The 18,869-nt window shown below is 38.3% G+C and overlaps 1 protein-coding gene across 25 annotated transcripts in view; it reads left to right on the top strand.

Annotated features, from left to right (window-relative positions):
- Positions 1 to 18,869, top strand: part of LRRC4C (leucine rich repeat containing 4C) — a 1,180,850-nt gene that overhangs the window by 199,586 nt on the left and 962,395 nt on the right. Inside the window, exon 1 of one of the 25 annotated variants that reach the window (XM_078058153.1) lies at positions 14,612 to 14,627. The exons of the other annotated variants lie outside the window; for them this stretch is intronic. The gene's annotated coding sequence lies outside the window, so the exon portion shown is untranslated. Of the gene's footprint in view, positions 1 to 14,611; positions 14,628 to 18,869 lie in introns of those variants that run through there. 25 annotated transcript variants of the gene reach the window in all.

Raw genomic sequence — 18,869 nt, forward strand, 5'->3', positions numbered from 1 at the left:
TCCTATGCATTTAATTTATTTTTCATATACATGAAGATGTTATCACAATGCGTAAAATATTACTAGAAAACATTAATAAATTCATAGTATCTTCTATCATTGTATATTTTTGCAATAAATGGATATCGGTGAGTATTTTATGAGGTTGTAGGGTTTTTGTTTTTTGTTTTTAAATATGGTGGAGACTGTGTGGTCCTTATAGAAACAAATTAAATTGACACTTAAAAACTCAGCTGTTAGTATAAGAGTTGAGACTTGGTTACACGATCATTTCTAGAACCTCCCCATAGAAGGAGTTTAGGAAAGTTAAAATTACTGGTTCTCTGCTGAGTACTTTTTCTGGGATGGTAGATTTTTGTTCTAAAACTGCCTGCTGGGGCGCCTGGGTGGCTCAGTCGTTAAGCGTCTGCCTTCGGCTCAGGTCATGATCCCAGGGTCCTGGGATCGAGCCCCGCATCGGGCTCCCTGCTTGGCGGGAAGCCTGCTTCTCCCTCTCCCACTCCCCCTGCTTGTGTTCCCTCTCTCGCTGTGTCTCTCTCTGTGAAATAAATAAATAAAATCTTAAAAAAAAAAAAAAAAAACTGCCTGCTAACATTATTCTTTTGTTTTTTATGGGGTGTAGAGTTGTAGATTTCTCCAAAAATTTGAACAAACGTAAACTAACTTCTGTTTCACAGTGGTCTTGTGAGATAGTAGAATCAGAATCATGAAATGAGGGATGAAGGAGATCTTAGCAGTTTTGGAGCTTAATCCATTCATGTTACTGATTTGTACCGATGATGTTGGCCAGGGACATGACAAGACTTGGTCAGTGCTATATACCTATTCCATAGTGAAGCTGGGGCAAGACCCAGCCCTCTTTATTCCTTGGTCAAGACTTTTATGCTATTATCACATTAGTTCATGGAAGATGAAATGCAGATTAGCTTAAATGATCCTGGGCAAACGTGATAACTATACAACACTGCCAGACTCACAGTTTGGGTAAGCTTGAACTCCTATAAATTCAGAAGTACATATTTAAATACTTAAAGTTAACTTAGGGTGAGAGGAGCTACTTGGAGGAGTTTGTTCAATAAAAATTGAAATTTTAATAGGAGACATAATTGAAGGAAATAAAAAAGAACCAGCTAAGAGATTTCTGTGGTCCCTTGCCTTGATTTTAATGATCACCATGTACCTCAGAGCCATCCAGCAATCTGACACTTTACATCCTGAGGGAAGAAAAAGCTAAAAGGGGCAGCAGTGGAAATACACAGATTTGTTTCATTGGAGCCTTGAAAGCCAGTCTCCATTAGGAACTGTTATATTCTCAGAAATAGGCACATGGCTGATAGGCTTGACTATTTTGGCCCAAAGGAACATTCTGGTGGGCTCAGAATTTATTAGATGAGGCCATTTTTGTGGCTTTTTAGACTTTAATTATAAAAATGTTACACAAAATAAAAGCGGTAGAAAATACCCATAATTCTTGACCATGAAGTCTTTAATGCTCCCCTTAGCTGGACTAAATTTTAAGCAGGTTTCCTTCAGACCATAGGCCCCTGACTCCCTTTTCTTAGAGCATTTACTTTAGCAAACTTAAAATTATAATTTTCTTTTCTGCCCCTTTGAGATATAAATCTCCCAGCCTCTTGCCAGTTTTACAGCCCAGAAATATCTTTCCAAGGACCTGGGGGCCATCCCTCTGAAATATAATCACCAAGAAAGATAATGCCCCTATCTCCCAGTTTCTGTGGGGGGTTGGGGGGGTGATAGGCGCCTATCTTTACTAAGTGCCAATTAGCTAACGTGGTCTAATCACACAACCTCCCCACTAATAGGGGTAAGGATGATAATAAAGATAATGTGAAGTTTAAAGTTTGATGACACAGATACCTTTATGCTTTGGTTATCTTAGACAAAAAGAAAGCAGAGAAACTAAGCAACTACTGCCCTTAGGTTTGGCAGTGAAGGAGCTAAACTAAACCAGGAGTGCTAATTTATGCTGTATTAAAATCTTTTAAATTGAAAAACAAAAAAACCTCCAACTTCTCCATGAATTTCCTCCATTACTTTTCCACTAGCTCACCCAAATGCTTAAAAACTTTCCCACCTTTTGTTTCGGTGGAGTTGAGTTCAGTCTCTTGGACCAATTACAATAGTCCCTCTCCTCTGTTGCAAGAGTCTTGAATAAAGTCTGCCCTGCCTGTTCATCTCCACCCAGTGCATTTTTTTTCTTTAATATCCTACAACCCTAAAAGAAACATTGTTTTTATTTCATGTCCCTGTTCAGTCTTTTTCCATAAACATATGGCATGCATACACTCGAAGCGAGTCTACATCTTTATTTTCATTTATCCTAAGCATTTTTCTGTGTGGCTCTGTAATGGTCATCATTATCACAGGATACTCTTTACTATATAATGCCTATATTATCTTACTTTTTTCTACTTGAGACAAATGTTAGCTAAACAGGGTAACAGCACACAATTACAATGTTTGTTCAAATGCTCAGCCTTTATCATCATACGGTAAGGCCACAAGAGTGTATTCATTTTTGTGTTATTTGGTAATATGAAGGCCATGAAAATTAAACTCAGGATATGGTAATTAATGTTCATTTTTGTCAGTCAGTTCTGGTAGGTTAGCTCTAAATTAATCCAGGCTGTTTCACAGTCCTTAATTGTGCCCTACAAAATGTGATCATGCACATTTGGCTATATATTATTGAGGATATTGTTTCCAAAAATACTTGTATTAGGCTGTGAGTGCTAAATGAGTGGGAATAATACAAAAGGAGAAGTAAGTGATAAGCAAGGGGAAATGGGACAGATATTTCACTATTAATGAGCATACACTATTCATGCAAGGACATGTTAGGACATGACAAATAGGAAGACAAAGAATGGTAACTTGTGGGGGAAAGAATGTAGAATAATCAGCGTCTCAGGTGGTAGGTGCAGGCAGTGAGCTGTACAAAACAGAATTAGATGTTAGTGATGAGGTTTAGCAGAGAGTTCATGTTGTGACATACTCCATTTGTGTCCTTATTTGTTGCATCTCATGAAATGAAACCATTTTCTTAATGGTGGAGCCGAAATATTCCCTTAAGACATTTTGAATTCGAAGGTGGTGATACGTCAACTTGCTGTTGAAAGGGTAACCAGAATGGTTTTGTGAAATGAATACTAAATTGATCTTGAGGGTTTTTTGGGGGGTTTTAAAAATAATTTTGTTTCTTTTTTGGGGGGATGGGGTAAGTCTAAGTTGAAGGTAAAGATTAATAGGTATGGTAGAGGTGAGTAAAATTTGGCACATTTTTTTTTTCCAACTCTATGCTGTTTAAAAAAAAATCAAAGAAAGTTCTCTATAAATGTCTATAGAGGTAATATAGGAAATGCCATAGAGTATTTAAAAGAATTTGCTGAACTGTGAAGACTGACATTTGAGTCATAAAATCAGATGTTGTTTAACAAAGTTAATACATTTTAAGCTTCTTCTGTCTCTAGAATTAATAAAATGACAGTGATTTGTGATTGTGAAATTGAAAACAGATTGGCTTGCATTTCCAACCACGTCAAGTTTAATTTAGCATAGATATTAATTTGAGGTGGTTTTATGTTAATAGTTGTGGAGAAACATTATTGGGAGCAGAACACTCAGCCAGATGTAGTGAGCGTGTGCTCTATGGATTCACACAAGCTAAAGATGGATTCGAGGAAGATAAAAAGATGCCAAGTCATCATAAGCCTGTGATTCTTGGCTCTCTGTCCTTTTATCTCAGAAAGTCTGAGCCATCGGATTTCCCAAATCAATATTTCCTAATTATTATACCAGGGCTCACTTTATATTATGTTAAGAAAAATTTTATTTCAAACATGCATGACCTTTACAAAGTGTCACAAGGTGTGATTGGTGTGACCTTGTTCTGTCTGCTGAGATTGCCTCACAAATTTTATATATTCGAAAGTCAAGAGTTCCCAAACTTTGTCATTCTTAATGACTTTTTACGTATTCTTCTAAATCAAGTGAGTACGAATCCATTTTGTTGATTCTACTCATTGTTGTGAAGTAACTATTCAAGTAATTCTGGAACTTACTAAAAAAGATTTTATGTGCCAGGAACTGTTCTATTCACTCAAGATATAGAAGTAAACAAAAGAAAGTCACATATGTTCAAGGTTAATGAGGAAAGAGAGTTAGTGATAAATAAACTCAAAATATGTTATAAAGAAAAGTAAAGTAGGACCAAAGGATTAGTAGCAACGGGCCCAGGATGGTATTTTATATGAATCATGGAAATCTTTTCTGATAAAGAAACATTTGGACACGGACCTAGTGGAAGCATGAGAAGAAGTGTCCTGAGGAGAGAACGTGCTATGCAGTGGGAGCAGTGAGTGCAAAGGCCCTGAGAAGAGTACATGCTGGGGGTGTAAGGAACAGTCAGGAGTGAGGTGGGGATCTAATAAGGGCACATAGGAGGTGGTAGAAGCAGAGTCAGTGAAAGACATAGTAGGGTGCTATAAGTTATGATGAGTTATCAGGATTTCACTCTGAATAAAATGAGAAAGCATAGATGGGTTGTGAATAGAGAGAAGATTTGATCTGACTCAATGTTTAAAGAATTACTCTGATATTTGGATGTTGAATAAAACCCAGGATGAAAACAGGGAGAATGGCTAGAAGTCTCTTGTAAGAATCCAAACATGAGAAGACAGTGCCTTCGACCAGGGAGGTAACACTATCAGTAGCACAAAGTGGGCAGGTTCAGGGTATATTTGAATGTAGAACAGTATTTGCTGATGGATGGGAAGTGGAATGTGAGAAAGGGAAGTAAGGGCTAAAACAAGATTTTGGTCTGATAGGATAGAATTATCAGTTAATGAGGTGGAAAAGACAGCATCTTGGATTGAAAACAGGTAGTAAGTATGTGTTTGGGAAGCTTTCATTGTAAGATACTTATTAGATTTTTGTTTGCAGTTATTGAATAAAAAGCTGGATTTCAGGTGACATATTGAGACTGGAGATGCAAATTTGGTCACTGGCATATGGGTGGAACTTAAAAGCCTTGTTACTGGATGAAAACCCCTAGTGAGTAGGTATGCATGGGGCCTGGAATACTCTGTCATATACAGATTGGGACAACAGGGCAGATAGACCCAACTACTGAGAACTGTTCACAGTTGGATGAAAATCAATAGGAAGGACCATCCTACAAGCCAAGTGAAGACCACCTGCTAAGAAAGAGGGAAAAATTGATAATCGCTAATGTTTCAAATAGGCCAAGGAATCCAAGGACTAAGTGATCATTAGACATTTCAAAATGAAGATCAGTGGTGATTTTGTAAAGAATTATTTGTGTGTAACCAGAGGGCAAATGCCTGTTAGGGGTGGGTCCTACAGAATAGAGGGAAGTGTCATATAAATTTAGGATAGACAATTCTTTCCAAGAGGAAGGAGGAAAAATAGATGCTATGGATATTGTTGGGGAAGGTGAGGCAAGAGAGATTGTTTAAGATATTGGTATGAAAAGAAGGATAATTTATTATCAGAGATAAACCTAGTTAGTTTAGGAAACACTTGATGAAAATATAATTCTAGACACTATTATTTCTCTCTTTTTTTATAATTTTATTTTATTATGTTATGTTAACTACCATACATTACATCATTAGTTTTTGAGGTAGTGTTCCATGATTCATTGTTTGTGTATAACACCCAGTGCTCCGTTCAATACGTGCCCTCTTTAATGCCCATCACCAGGCTAACCCATCCCCCCCTCCCCTCTAGAACCCTCAGTTTGTTTCTCAGAGTCCACAGTCTCTCATGGTTCGTCTCTCCCTCTGATTTCCCCCCCTTCATTTTTCCCTTCCTACTATTGTTTTTTTTTTTTTTTTTCCTTTTATGTGTTATTTGTTTCAGAGGTACAAGTCTGTGATTCCATCAGTCATACACAATTCACAGTGCTCACCATAGCACATACCCTCCCCAGTGTCTATCACCCAGCCACCCCATCCCTCCCACCCCCCACCACTCCAGCAACCCTCAGTTTGTTTCCTGAGATTAAGAATTCCTCATATCAGTGAGATCATATGATACATGTCTTTCTCTGATTGACTTATTTCGCTTCGCATAATGCCCTCCAGTTCCATCCACGTCATTGCAAATGGCAAGATCTCATTCCTTTTGATGGCTGCAAATATTCCATTGTATATATATACCACATCTTCTTTATCCATTCATCTGTCGATGGACATCTTGGTTCTTTCCACAGTTTGGCTATTGTGGACATTGCTGCTATAAACATTGGGGTGCACGTACCCCTTCAGATCCCTACATTTGTATCTTTGGGGTAAATACCCAGTAGTGCAATTGCTGGGTCGTACGGTAGCTCTAGTCTCAACTTTTTGAGGAAACTCCATACTGTTTTCCAGAGTGGCTGCACCAGCTTGCATTCCCCTTTCTCCACATCCTCACCAACATCTGTCGTTTCCTGACTTGTTAATTTTAGCCATTCTGACTGGTGTGAGGTGGTATCTCATTGAGGTTTTGATTTGGATTTCCCTGATGCCAAGTGATGTTGAGCACTTTTTCATGTGTCTGTTGGCCATTTGGATGTCTTCTTTGGAAAAATATCTGTTCATGTCTTCTTCCTATTTCTTGATTGGATTATTCTTTGGGTGTTGACTTTGATAAGTTCTTTATAGATTTTGGATACTAGCCCTTTATCTGATATGTCATTTGCAAATATCTTCTCCCATTCTGTCGGTTGTCTTTTGGTTTTTTGACTGTTTCCTTTGCTGTGCAAAAGCTTTTTATCTTGATGAAGTCCCAATAGTTCATTTTTGCCCGTGCTTCCCTTGCCTTTGGTGATGTTTCTAGGAAGAAGTTGCTGCGGCTGAGGTCGAAGAGGTTGCTGCCTGTGTTCTCCTTTAGGATTTTGATGGACTCCTGTCTCACATTTAGGTCTTTCATCCATTTTGAGTTTATTTTTGTGTGTGGTGTAAGGAAATGTTAAGTTTCATTCTTCTGCATGTGGCTGTCCAGTTTTCCTAATACCATTTGTTGAAGAGACTGTCTTTTTTCCATTGGACATTCTTTCCTGCTTTGTTGAAGATTAGCTGACCATAGAGTTGAGGGTCCATTTCTGGGCTCTCTATTCTGTTCCATTGGTCTATGTGTCTGTTTTTGTGCCAGTACCATACTGTCTTGATGATGACAGCTTTGTAATAGAGCTTGAAGTCCGGTATTGTGATGCCACAAGCTTTGCTTTTCTTTTTCAACATTCCTCTGGCTATTCGGGGTCTTTTCTGGTTCCATACAAATTTTAGGATTATTTGTTCCATTTCTTTGAAAAAAGTGATGGTATTTTCATGGGGATTGCATTAAATGTGTAGATTGCTCTAGGTAGCATTGACATCTTCACAGTATTTGTTCTTCCATTCCATGAGCATGGAACATTTTTCCATTTCTTTGTGTCTTCCTCAATTTCTTTCATGAGTATATTATAGTTTTCTGAGTACAGATCCTTTGCCTCTTTGGTTAGATTTATTCCTAGGTATCTTATGGTTTTGGGTGCAATTGTAAATGGGATCGACTCCTTAATTTCTCTTTCTTCTGTCTGGTTGTTGGTGTATAGGAATGCCACTGATTTCTGTGCATTGATTTTATATCCTGCCACTTGACTGAATTCCTGTATGAGTTCTAGCAGTTTTGGGGTGGAGTCTTTTGGGTTTTCCACATAAAGTATCATATCATCTGCAAAGAGTGAGAGTTTGACTTCTTCTTTGCCAATTTGGATGCCTTTGATTTCTTTTTGTTGTCTGATTGCTGTGGCTAGGACTTCTAATACTATGTTGAATAGCAGTGGTGATAGTGGACATCCCTGCCGTGTTCCTGACCTTAGGGGGAAAGCTCTCAGTTTTTCCCCATTGAGAATGATATTCACTGTGGGTTTTTCATAAATGGCTTTTATGATATTGAGGTTTGTACCCTCTATCACTATACTCTGAAGAGTTTTGATCAAGAAAGGATGCTGTACTCTGTCAAATGCTTTTTCTGCATCTATTGAGAGGATCATATGGTTCTTGTTCTTTCTTTTATTAATGTATTGTATCACATTGATTGATTTGCAGATGTTGAACCAAACTTGCAGCCCAGGAATAAATCCCACTTGGTCGTGGTGAATAATCCTTTTAATGTATTGTTGGATCCTATTGGCTGGTATTTTGGTGAGAATTTTTGCATCCATGTTCATCAAGGATATTGGTCTAATTCTCCTTTTTGATGGGGTCTTTATCTGGTTTGGGGATCAGGTAATGGTGGCCTCATAAAACGAGTTTGGAAGTTTTCCTTCCATTTCTATTTTTTGGAACAGTTTCAGAAGAATTGGTATTAATTCTTCTTTAAATGTTTGATAGAATTCCCCTGGGAAGCCATCTGGCCCTGGGCGTTTGTTTGTTGGGAGTTTTTTGATTACTGTTTCAATTTCCTTAGTGGTTATAGGTCTGTTCAGGTTTTCTAGTTCTTCCTGGTTCAGTTTTGGTAGTTGATACATCTCTAGGAATGCATCCATTTCTTCCAGGTTATCTAATTTGCTGGCATATAGTTTCTCATAATATGTTCTTATAATTGTTTGTATTTCTTTGGTGTTGGTTGTGATCTCTCCTCTTTCATTCATGATTTTATTTATTTGGGTCCTTTCTCTTTTCTTTTGGATAAGTCTGGCCAGGGGTTTATCAATCTTGTTAATTCTTTCAAAGAACCAGCTCCTAGTTTCATTGATCTGTTCTACTGTTCTTTTGGTTTCTATTTCATTGATTTCTGCTCTGCTCTTTATTATTTCTCTTCTCCTGCTGGGTTTAGGCTTTATTTGCTGTTCTTTCTCCAGCTCCTTTAGGTGTAGGGTTAGGTTGTATATTTGAGACCTTTCTTGTTTCTTGAGAAAGGCTTATATTGCTATATACTTTCCTCTTAGAACTGCCTTTGCTGCATCCCAAAGATTTTGAACAGTTGTTTTTTCATTTTCATTGGTTTCCATGAATTTTTTTAATTCTTCTTTAATTTCCTGGTTGACCCATTCATTCTTTAGTAGGATGCCCTTTAGCCTCCATGTATTTGAGTTCTTTCCGACTTTCCTCTTGTGATTGAGTTCTAGTTTCAAAGTATTGTGGTCTGAAAATAGGCAGAGAATGATCCCAATCTTTTGGTACTGGTTGAGACCTGATTTGTTACCTAGGATGTGATCTACTCTGGAGAACGTTCCATGGGCACTAGAGAAGAATGTGTGTTCTGTTGCTTTGGGATGGAATGTTCTGAATATACCTGTGAAGTCCATTTGGTCCAGTGTTTCATTTAAAGTCTTTATTTCCTTGTTGATCTTTTGCTTAGATGATCTGTCCCATTTCAGTGAGGGGGGTGTTAAAGTCCCCCACTATTATTGTATTGTTGTCAATGTGTTTCTTTGCTTTTGTTATTAATTGGCTTATATAATTGGCTGCTCCCATGTTAGGGGCATAGATATTTACAATTGTTAGATCTTCTTGTTGGATAGACTCTTTAAGTAGGGTATAGTGTCCTTCCTCATCTCTTATTATAGTCTTTGGTTTAAAATCTAATTTGTCTGATATAAGGATTGCCACCCCAGCTTTCTTTTGGTGTCCATTAGCGTGGTAAATGGTTTTCTATCCCCTCACTTTCAATCTGAGGGTGTCTTTGGGTCTAAAATGAGTCTCTTGCAGAGAGCGTATTGATGGGTCTTGTTTTTTTTATCCAATCTGATAGTCTGTGTCTTTTGTTTGGGTCATTTAGCCCATTTACATTCAGGGTAACTATTGAAAGATATGAATTTAGTGCCATTGTATTGCCTGTAAGGTGACTGTTACTGTATGTTATCTCTCTTCCTTTCTGGTCTATTTTACTTTTAGGCTCTCTCTTTGCTTAGAGGACCCCTTTCAATATTTGTTGTAGGGCTGGTTTCGTGTTTGCAAATTCCTTTAGTTTTTGTTTGTCCTGGAAGCTTTTTATCTCTCCTTCTATTTTCAATGACAGCCTAGCTGGATAGGGTATTCTTGGCTTCATATTTTTCTTGTTTAGTGCTCTAAATATATCATGCCAGTCCTTTCTGGCCTGCCAGGTCTCTGTGGATAGGTCTGTTGCCAATCTAATGTTTCTACCATTGTAGGTTACAGACCTATTGTCCCGCGCTGCTTTCAGGATTTTCTCTTTGTCTCCGAGACTCGTAAGTTTTACTATTAGATGTCGGGGTGTTGACCTATTTTTATTGATTTTGAGAGGAGTTCTCTGTGTCTCCTGGATTTTGATGCCTGTTTCCTTCCCCAAATGAGGGAAGTTCTCTGCTATAATTTGCTCCATTATACCTTCTGCCCTTCTCTCGCTTTCTTCTTCTTCTGGGATCCCAATTATTCTAATATTGTTTCATCTTATGGTATCACTTATTTTTCGAATTCTGCCCTCGTGATCCAGTAGTTGTTTATCTCTCTTTTTCTAAGCTTCTTTATTCTCCATCATTTGGTCTGCTATATCACTAATTCTTTCTTCTGCCTCATTTATCCTAGCAGTTAGAGCCTCCATTTTTGATTGCACCTCATTAATAGCCTTTTTGATTTCGACTTGTTTAGATATTCTCTTATTTCTCCAGGAAGGGTTTCTGTAGTATCTTTCATGCTTTTTTCACGCCCAGCTAGTATCTTTATAATCGTCATTCTGAACTCTAGTTCATCATCTTACTAATGTCCATATTGATTAGGTCCCTGGCAGTTGGTACTGCCTTTTGTTCTTTATTTTGAGGTGAGTTTTTCCGTCTTGTCATTTTGTCCAGAGGAGAATATATGAATGAGAGAACAAAATGCTGACAGGGTAACAACGACCCCAGAAAAATATGCACTAAACAAATGAGAAGAGACCTTCCAGAAAGTGGTTGCTTTTCTGTTCAGAGCATTGCTGTTACTCTTTTCTTTGATCTCTTGTTGAGTTCGTAGGTGTTCAGAATGGTTTGATACCTATCAAGCTGAATTCCTGGGACGAGATGAAATACAGGTCTCCTACTCCTCTGCCATCTTGCTCCTTCTCCCAGGATCTTATATCAGAGCACAATACTACTAACCATCTACCTCATGACCCATTCAGCCCCATTGAATCAAAAGTGCAGTGGCTTCACAACTGTCCTCCTGGTCCAGCAGTGCTCTGAGGCTCAGATTGTTCAGGCTCCGTCCCCTCCTGGAGTTGCGGAGCTCTTCTCTACCCACCCACAGTGGCGGCTTCTCTCTTTCGCTGGCTAGACACTATTATTTCTGCCACTACCTCCTTTCCCATTCCCTTTGGGTAAATGGTTCTTCTCGGTGCCATACATCCAGCTCGAATGAAGTGCATCCTAGCTGCCACCTTCTCAGGGCTCCCAGACATCTTTTGACACTGAGTTGAGCAACAAGAATCCAAAGGGCTTTCTGCCAAACAGAAAAATATGTGTCACGCATTGTGATGCAATGTCCCTCAGCCTCAAAATGGGCCAGCTTGGAACTTCAAGTTGATTAAATTGGAATCAAATGGACTCATAATTCTGCACAGCAGCTTTCTGCACAATGGAGTTAAATTTACTACAACTCAGCCAACGGTAGCACAAGCCATATAATTTCACCACTCATACCTCTTTGGGTTTTGATTTACTAGGAAGTGGCTTGCTTTTGACTGGAATGCAAACAAATGTTCCCTTCTAAAAAGTGAGTATAATGATGGCACTTTTCCCTCCTTCTCACATATGCACACTCTTTCTCAAACTTTAGTACCACTTCTGAGACAATTAAGATAATTCGGTCATTTAAGTACTAACAGCCACAGCGGTCTTAGAACCACTTACTTTTTTAGTACTAAAATGCAGTAAAAGGACATTATTGCTTATTGGAATTTTAATGTCTTTTTATTGGGCTTGAACTTTAAAGAGCATTGAAGTTGACTTTGTTTTTGTTCTTAAGTAGACATTGAAAAGCAGAAAGAAAGGCAAGAAGTTTATTAAAATTTGCCTTAAATGACTCTAAGTTTGAAACTACCTTGGTGGTATCTTTTGAAAACACTGTTTTGACTTGGACTTGAGAGGGCTGTGGACAGCTTAGGAGGGATTTTTTTGGGGGAGGAAGGAAGAGATTGAAGCAAAGAAAAAACAGGGGTCTGTAGTCCTTTCAACCCAAGAGCTTTCTTTCCAAAGATGAAAAACTAATTGTATTCATTTTGTGGTTGTCATGAAGCCACTAATTACTCAGATCAACATCATATAGCCCTTAATAATGTAGTTAGCCTGCTGGGAGCCAGTTGTACTCCAGTTGTAAGGAAGGCTCTAATGAGAGGGTGCTTCCTTTCACCCTGCGGGGTGGGCAAATGTCCACGTTGGCAATGAAGGGCATTTTCAGGCATGAGTTCTGGGGAATGAACATTCTGAAAAGTTGCCTCTGCACATTGAACATGATCACTCTTTTAGAAGGAGACATGATAGGGTATCTTGGAGTGATGACTGACTTTAGAGTTAGCAGCTCTAGGCTTTAGTACTACCTCTGCCACTTATTAATTGGGTATAGTCTCTGAGCATCAGTTTTCTTCTCAGCACAATGGGGATGAGGATCACAACAAGAACAGGAATAGTAACAACAAATACATATAGGACTATAGTCAAGCTGTATTCTAAATCCTTTTTATTTATTAGCTAACGTAATTATCAACAATGCAGAAGGGTGGATATAATTTTCTCCTCTCTTTGTAGATTAAGGAACTGAAGCATAGGACAGCTAAATAACCTTTATAAGATCTTAGAACTAGTAAGTGGCACAGAGTAGGTTTTAAACCAGACAGTGGGATTCTAAAGTCTGTTCCTTTAACCACACTCTGATTCTAATAGGGACCATGACAACTAAAGGAGACAATGTAGGCACATTTCCTGATATGTTATACGTCTTTAACAGATGCTGAGTATTACTGATGGAGCTCAGACATCCCATCATCTATTTTCAATCAAAATGTGGGAAGCTGGTATGGTAAGAAAAAGAACTGGTTCAACCTAGGATAGCAAAAATAAAGAATTTAAGGCAATTATCTAATAATTTCAACTGGAAAAATAACCAAATCCAAAGCAGGAAGATGAGCACCAGGTGTTGTATGGAAATGTTGAATCACTATATTGTATACAGTATACTATATAAAGCATACTTTATATAAAGTGTATACTATATCACTGTATTGTACACTGTATGTTAACTGGAATTTAAATAAAAGCTTGAAAAAAAGTTTGTAGTTCAAACGGGATAAGACCCTTTCCACTGCCATTATCTTGCCCTTGATAAAATTGCTATCTTCATTCTTTATTATTGCCCTTTGTCTTCATAACCATACAAAATCTTCACTGTCATTTCAGATCAGTGACTCTGTCAGCCTCCTAACTGGCTTCAATCTCATCTTTGCTTCACTTTCTTTGACTTCATCTGACATAGCTATTACTTGCTAAACTTTTAGAAAGATGCCCCCTACAACCTATAAAATGGGACTCTACTTCCGTTACTTTGGATTAAAGTGTATCATATTTTTGTCTATTTGTTTATATCCAGGTTTACAAATTTCCAGGTAGTTAAGGACACCAACTGCTTGACATTGAAAGTGTTTTTTCTCCTTTTTCCTCTTTTCCTTCTTATAACATAAAAAAAGAATTTCTTGAAAATAATGCTGACATTAAATGAAGGCCACTAAACTCTTAAAATTACCCAATTTGGCCTTGTTAGTGGAATTATCCATTGTCTTCTCATAACCTGACTATAAACTGAGTGCTTAATTAAATAGTGCCCCCTTTAGCTTGGTAAATAGGCCAATTTATAGGAGCCATTATTTAATAGAAAACAATCTGGAGCTGTACTAGGAAATGTGCTTCAAAACCTTTTATTATGTTTTTCTGTCAATCACTTAATATCCCTGAAACTTTATATCCCTCCTTTGTAAAATACAGATATCAATGCCTACCTCACAGTGCTGTTATGAGTCTGAAGCATTATACATGTAAATCACCAAAATTTTGAGCCCAAATGTCAGCATTCCAATGTTTATAAAGCAGCTCCAAATTCTTTCAGAACCTGTCTCTTTTCAGCTCACTGCTCCTTCATCTCTATCTAGGCTGTGCTTCTAATCCTTGTGAGCCAATATGCTTGCTCAGACTCCAGCCATCACATCCAATTCCAGGCGCCATGATATACTAAAGGGTTAAAAAAGACAGGTCCCCACTAACTTTCAAGGTAATTTCACAGAAGTCAATGCATCTGGAGACTTAGTCATATGGCCAGACATAGCTGTGAGGAGGAATAAGTGGGACCATCATTTACCTGGGCAGCAAAGGACCTAGCTAAAAATTGGGCAACTTAATTCTAAAAGAGAAGAGAATATTTTCTGGTAGGCAGCAGGAGTGTCTGCCACAGATGGCAATGGTACCTATGATTTTATCCTTTAAACCGAACAACAAAAAATGAAAATCTTTACTGAAATGTGTTTCTATTCTGATGCTTTCTCTTTCAGCTTAAACAATATAATGGATGTGGAAACTATTAAAAGGAGTAAAATGACTAAGTAATTGTAAAGGGGAATGTTTGTTTCCTTTTATGGTGAGTGGATTTGTAAGTGCATGTATATTATAAATGCTTGCATATTAAAGAATCATGAGCTAAGGGGTAATTTTACAGAAGGGTCAGAAATATCTACAAAACACAAAGTGAAACATCAAAGGAATTTGACATAAACTTTGGCGGTTGAAAGCAGCACTTTTTGAGGCTAGCATAGGGTCATAATTTTGATAGCATATGATTTTATTTTATGAAAACATGAACAGATCTATTTTGTTTTTACAAAGAACTTATTGTTAAACTCATCCATATAGTATATAAGAAAAAAAACAATTAACAAAATGGCAATAAATACATACCTACAAATACTTACTTTCAATGTAAATGGACTACATGCTCCAATAAAAAGACATAATGTGGCTGAAAGGATAAAAATAAGACCCATCTATATGCTGCCTGAAAGATACTCACTTCAGATCTGAAAGTGAATGGAAAGAAAAGGGTATTATTCCATGTAATTGGAAATGAAAAGAGCTGGTATAGCTATACTTATATCAGACAAAATAGATTTTAAAACTAAGACTGTAATAAAAGAGATTATATAAGGATAAAAGGGTCAATCCAACAAAAGGATATAACATTTGTAAATATTTATATTTATCCACCCAACATAGGAGCACCTAAATATATAAAGCGAATATTAACAGGCCTAAAGGTAGAAATTGACAGCAATATTATAGTAGTAGGGGACTTTATTACCAGACTTACATCAACAGGTAGATCATAGACAAAAAAATCAATAAGGGAACATTAGTTCTAAATGACACATTAGACTACATTGACTTAATAGATATGTACAGAACATTCCATCCAAAAGCAGCAAAATGCACATTTTTCTCAAGTGCACATGGAACATTCTCTTCAGGACAGATTACATGCTATGGCACAAAACAAGTCTCAGTAAATTTAAGAAGATTAAAATAATATCAAGCATCTTCTTTGACCACAATGGTATGAAACTGGAAATCAATTACAGGAAGAAAACTGGAAAAATCACAAATATGTGGAGATCAAACAACATGCTACTGAACAACCAATAGTTCAATGAAGAAATCAAAGGGGGGAAAAAGAAAAAAGAAAACACTGAGACAAACGAAAATGGAAATCCAATATCTTTGGGATGTAGCAAACACAGGTCTAAGAGGGACGTTCATAAGAATACAGGACTACCTCAAGAAACAAGAAAAATCTCAATCTAACTTTATATCTAGAGGATATAGAAAAATAACAAAGCCTAAAGTTAGTAGAAGAAAGAAAATATTAAAGATCAGAACATAAAAAACATGAAATAGAGACTGAAGAAAAAAAAACAAATAGAAAAGATAAATGAAACTATAAGAGCTGGTTTTTTGAAAATATAAAACTGACACACCTTTTGGCAAGATGGCGGAGGAGTAGGAGACCTGGATTTCGTCTCCTCTCAGGAATTCAGCTGGGTAGGGATCAAACCATTCTGAACACCTACAAACTCAACAGGAGATCGAAGAAAAGAATAGCAACAACTCTCTGAACAGAAAAGCGACCACTTTCTGGAAGGTAGGACGTGCGGAGAAGTGAATCCGAGGAGATATTCGGGAGGATAGACGGCGGGGGAGGGGCCTCCGACGGCCGCTTCTGGCAAGTGATAGAGCCACGGAGCACAAAATCGGAACTTTTAGAAGTCTGCTCCGCTGAGGGACGTCACTCTGGTGGCGAAGTGGGGGGTTGAACCCTCGCGGGACAGTGTGGTCTCAGGACCCTCGGGGTCACAGAAAGACCGGGGGTGCCTGAGTGCGGCAGAGCTCCCAGGTATCGGAGCAGGGAAGCCGGCTGCAGAGACGGAGCCCAGGCGCGGGCTCTCAGCTCGGGGTTGTCATAAACTGTGATCCGCGGCACAGTCGGGCCACTGCTCCTCCAGCAGGGACCCAACAAGCGGCAGATCCGGGGAGACTCACCTTCCTTCCCCCGGGAGGAGAGGTGCGGGAGCGCACCGCGGGGATCTGCTGGGTTTGGAGACTCCACTCGGGGTCGGGTGCCAGATAGAAAGGCGCGGTCACAGGCCGGGTGAGCGCGGAGTGCGGCCGGAGACCGGGGAGACGGGAGTGACTGACGGCTTTTCTCTGAGGGCTCGCTGAGGAGCGGGACCCCGAGTTCTCGGCTCCGCCAGGGCGGAGACTGGGAGGCCACCATTTTCACTCTCCGCCTCCAAAGCTGTACGGAAAGCTTGCAGGGAACAAAAGCTCTGGAGAGCAAACCCGAGCAGATTACTTAGCCCGGACCGGCAAGGGCGGGGCAATTTTGCCTCCGGCAAAGTCATTTGGGAACCACGGCAACAGGCCCTTCCCCCAGAAGATCAGCAAGAACAGCCAGCCAAGACCAAGTTTACCGATCAATGAGAACGGCAGAACTCCAGCGCTAGGGGAACACTGCACATAGAATTCATGGCTTTTTTACCATGATTCTTTAGTCTTTCAAAGTTAATTATTTTTTTTAACTGTCTTTTTTTCTTTTTTCCTTTTTTCTTTTTTTTTGAATTTTTCTTTTTCCCTTTCTCAACCAACATCTTATCAATCCCTTTTTTAAAAAAAAAAACATTTTTATTTTTCATTTTTAAAGTCATATTCTATCCCTTCATAGTAGTTACCCGTATTTTTGGCATATATATATAAGTTGTTCTCTCTTTAAAATCTTGAGATAGTTTCTTCTAACAGATCAAAATATACTCTAAATCTCTAGTGTATGGTTTTTTTCTACTCCCCTGCCTGATCACATTCTCTCCCTTTTTTCTTTCTTTCTTTTTTTTTTTTAATCCTCTTCTTTCTTTTTTCAAACAACTTATCAAATCCTTTTTTAAAATTTTTTATAATTTCCATCTTTACAGTCATATTCCATCCCCTCATCATATCAACCCTTATTTTTGTACATATATAAGTTTTTCTTTCTTTAAAATTTTGGGAGGGACTTTCTTTTAACAGACCAAAATACACCCAAAATCTAGTGGGTGGCACTGATCTATAATCCAGCCTGATCATATTTGATCACATTCTGTTTTTGTTTTGTTTTGTTTTGTTCTGCTTTTGTTTGTTTTTATCTTTATCTTTTTCTTTTTTCTTTTTTTCTTTCCTTTTCTTTTTTCTCTCTTTCCCTTTCCTTTCCCACTGCTTCAGGTCTTTTCTGATTTGTTTAGAGTATATTTTCTGGGGACGTTGTTACCCTGCTAGCATTTTGTTCTCTCATTAATCTATTCTCCTCTGCACAAAATGACAAGACGGAAAAAATCACCTCAACAAAAAGAACAAGAGGTAGTACCGACTGCCAGGGACCTACTCAATACGGACATTAGTACCATGTCAGATCTAGAGTTCAGAATCATCACTTTAAAGATACTAGCTGGGCTTGAAAAAAACATGGAAGTTATTAGAGAAACCCTTTCTGGAGAAGTAAAAGAACTAAAATCGAACCAAGTAGAAATCAAAAAGGCTATTAATGAGGTGCAATCAAATATGGGGGCGCTAACTGCTAGGATAAATGAGGCAGAAGAAAGAATCAGTGAGATAGAAGACCAAATGATGGAAAATAAAGAAGCTGAGAAAAAGAGAGATAAACAACTACTGGATCACGAGGGCAGAATTCGAGAGATAAACGATACCATAAGACGAAACAACATTAGAATAATTGGGATCCCAGAAGAAGAAGAAAGAGAGAGAGGTGCAGAAGGTATAATGGAGCAAATTATAGCAGAGAACTTCCCTAATTTGGGGAAGGAAACAGGCATCAAAATCCAGGAAGCACAGAGAACCCCTCTCAAAATCAATAAAAATAGGTCAACACCCCGACATCTAATAGTAAAACTTACGAGTCTCAGAGACAAAGAGAAAATCCTGAAAGCAGCTCGGGAGAAGAGATATGTAACCTACAATGGTAGAAACATTAGATTGGCAACAGACTTATCCACAGAGACCTGGCAGGCCAGAAAGGACTGGCAGGACATATTCAGAGCACTAAATGAGAAAAATATGCAGCCAAGAATACTATATCCAGCTAGGCTGTCATTGAAAATTGAAGGAGAGATAAAAAGCTTCCAGGACAAACAAAAACTAAAGGAATTTGCAAACACGAAACCAGCCCTACAACAAATACTGAAAGGGGTCCTCTAAGCAAAGAGAGAGCCTAAAAGCAACATAGACCAGAAAGGAACACAAACAATATACAGTAACAGTCACTTTACAGGCAATACAATGGCAC

The sequence above is a fragment of the Halichoerus grypus genome, chromosome 11, assembly GCF_964656455.1.
Source record: "Halichoerus grypus chromosome 11, mHalGry1.hap1.1, whole genome shotgun sequence".
In the NCBI taxonomy this organism is placed as follows: Eukaryota; Metazoa; Chordata; class Mammalia; order Carnivora; family Phocidae; genus Halichoerus; species Halichoerus grypus.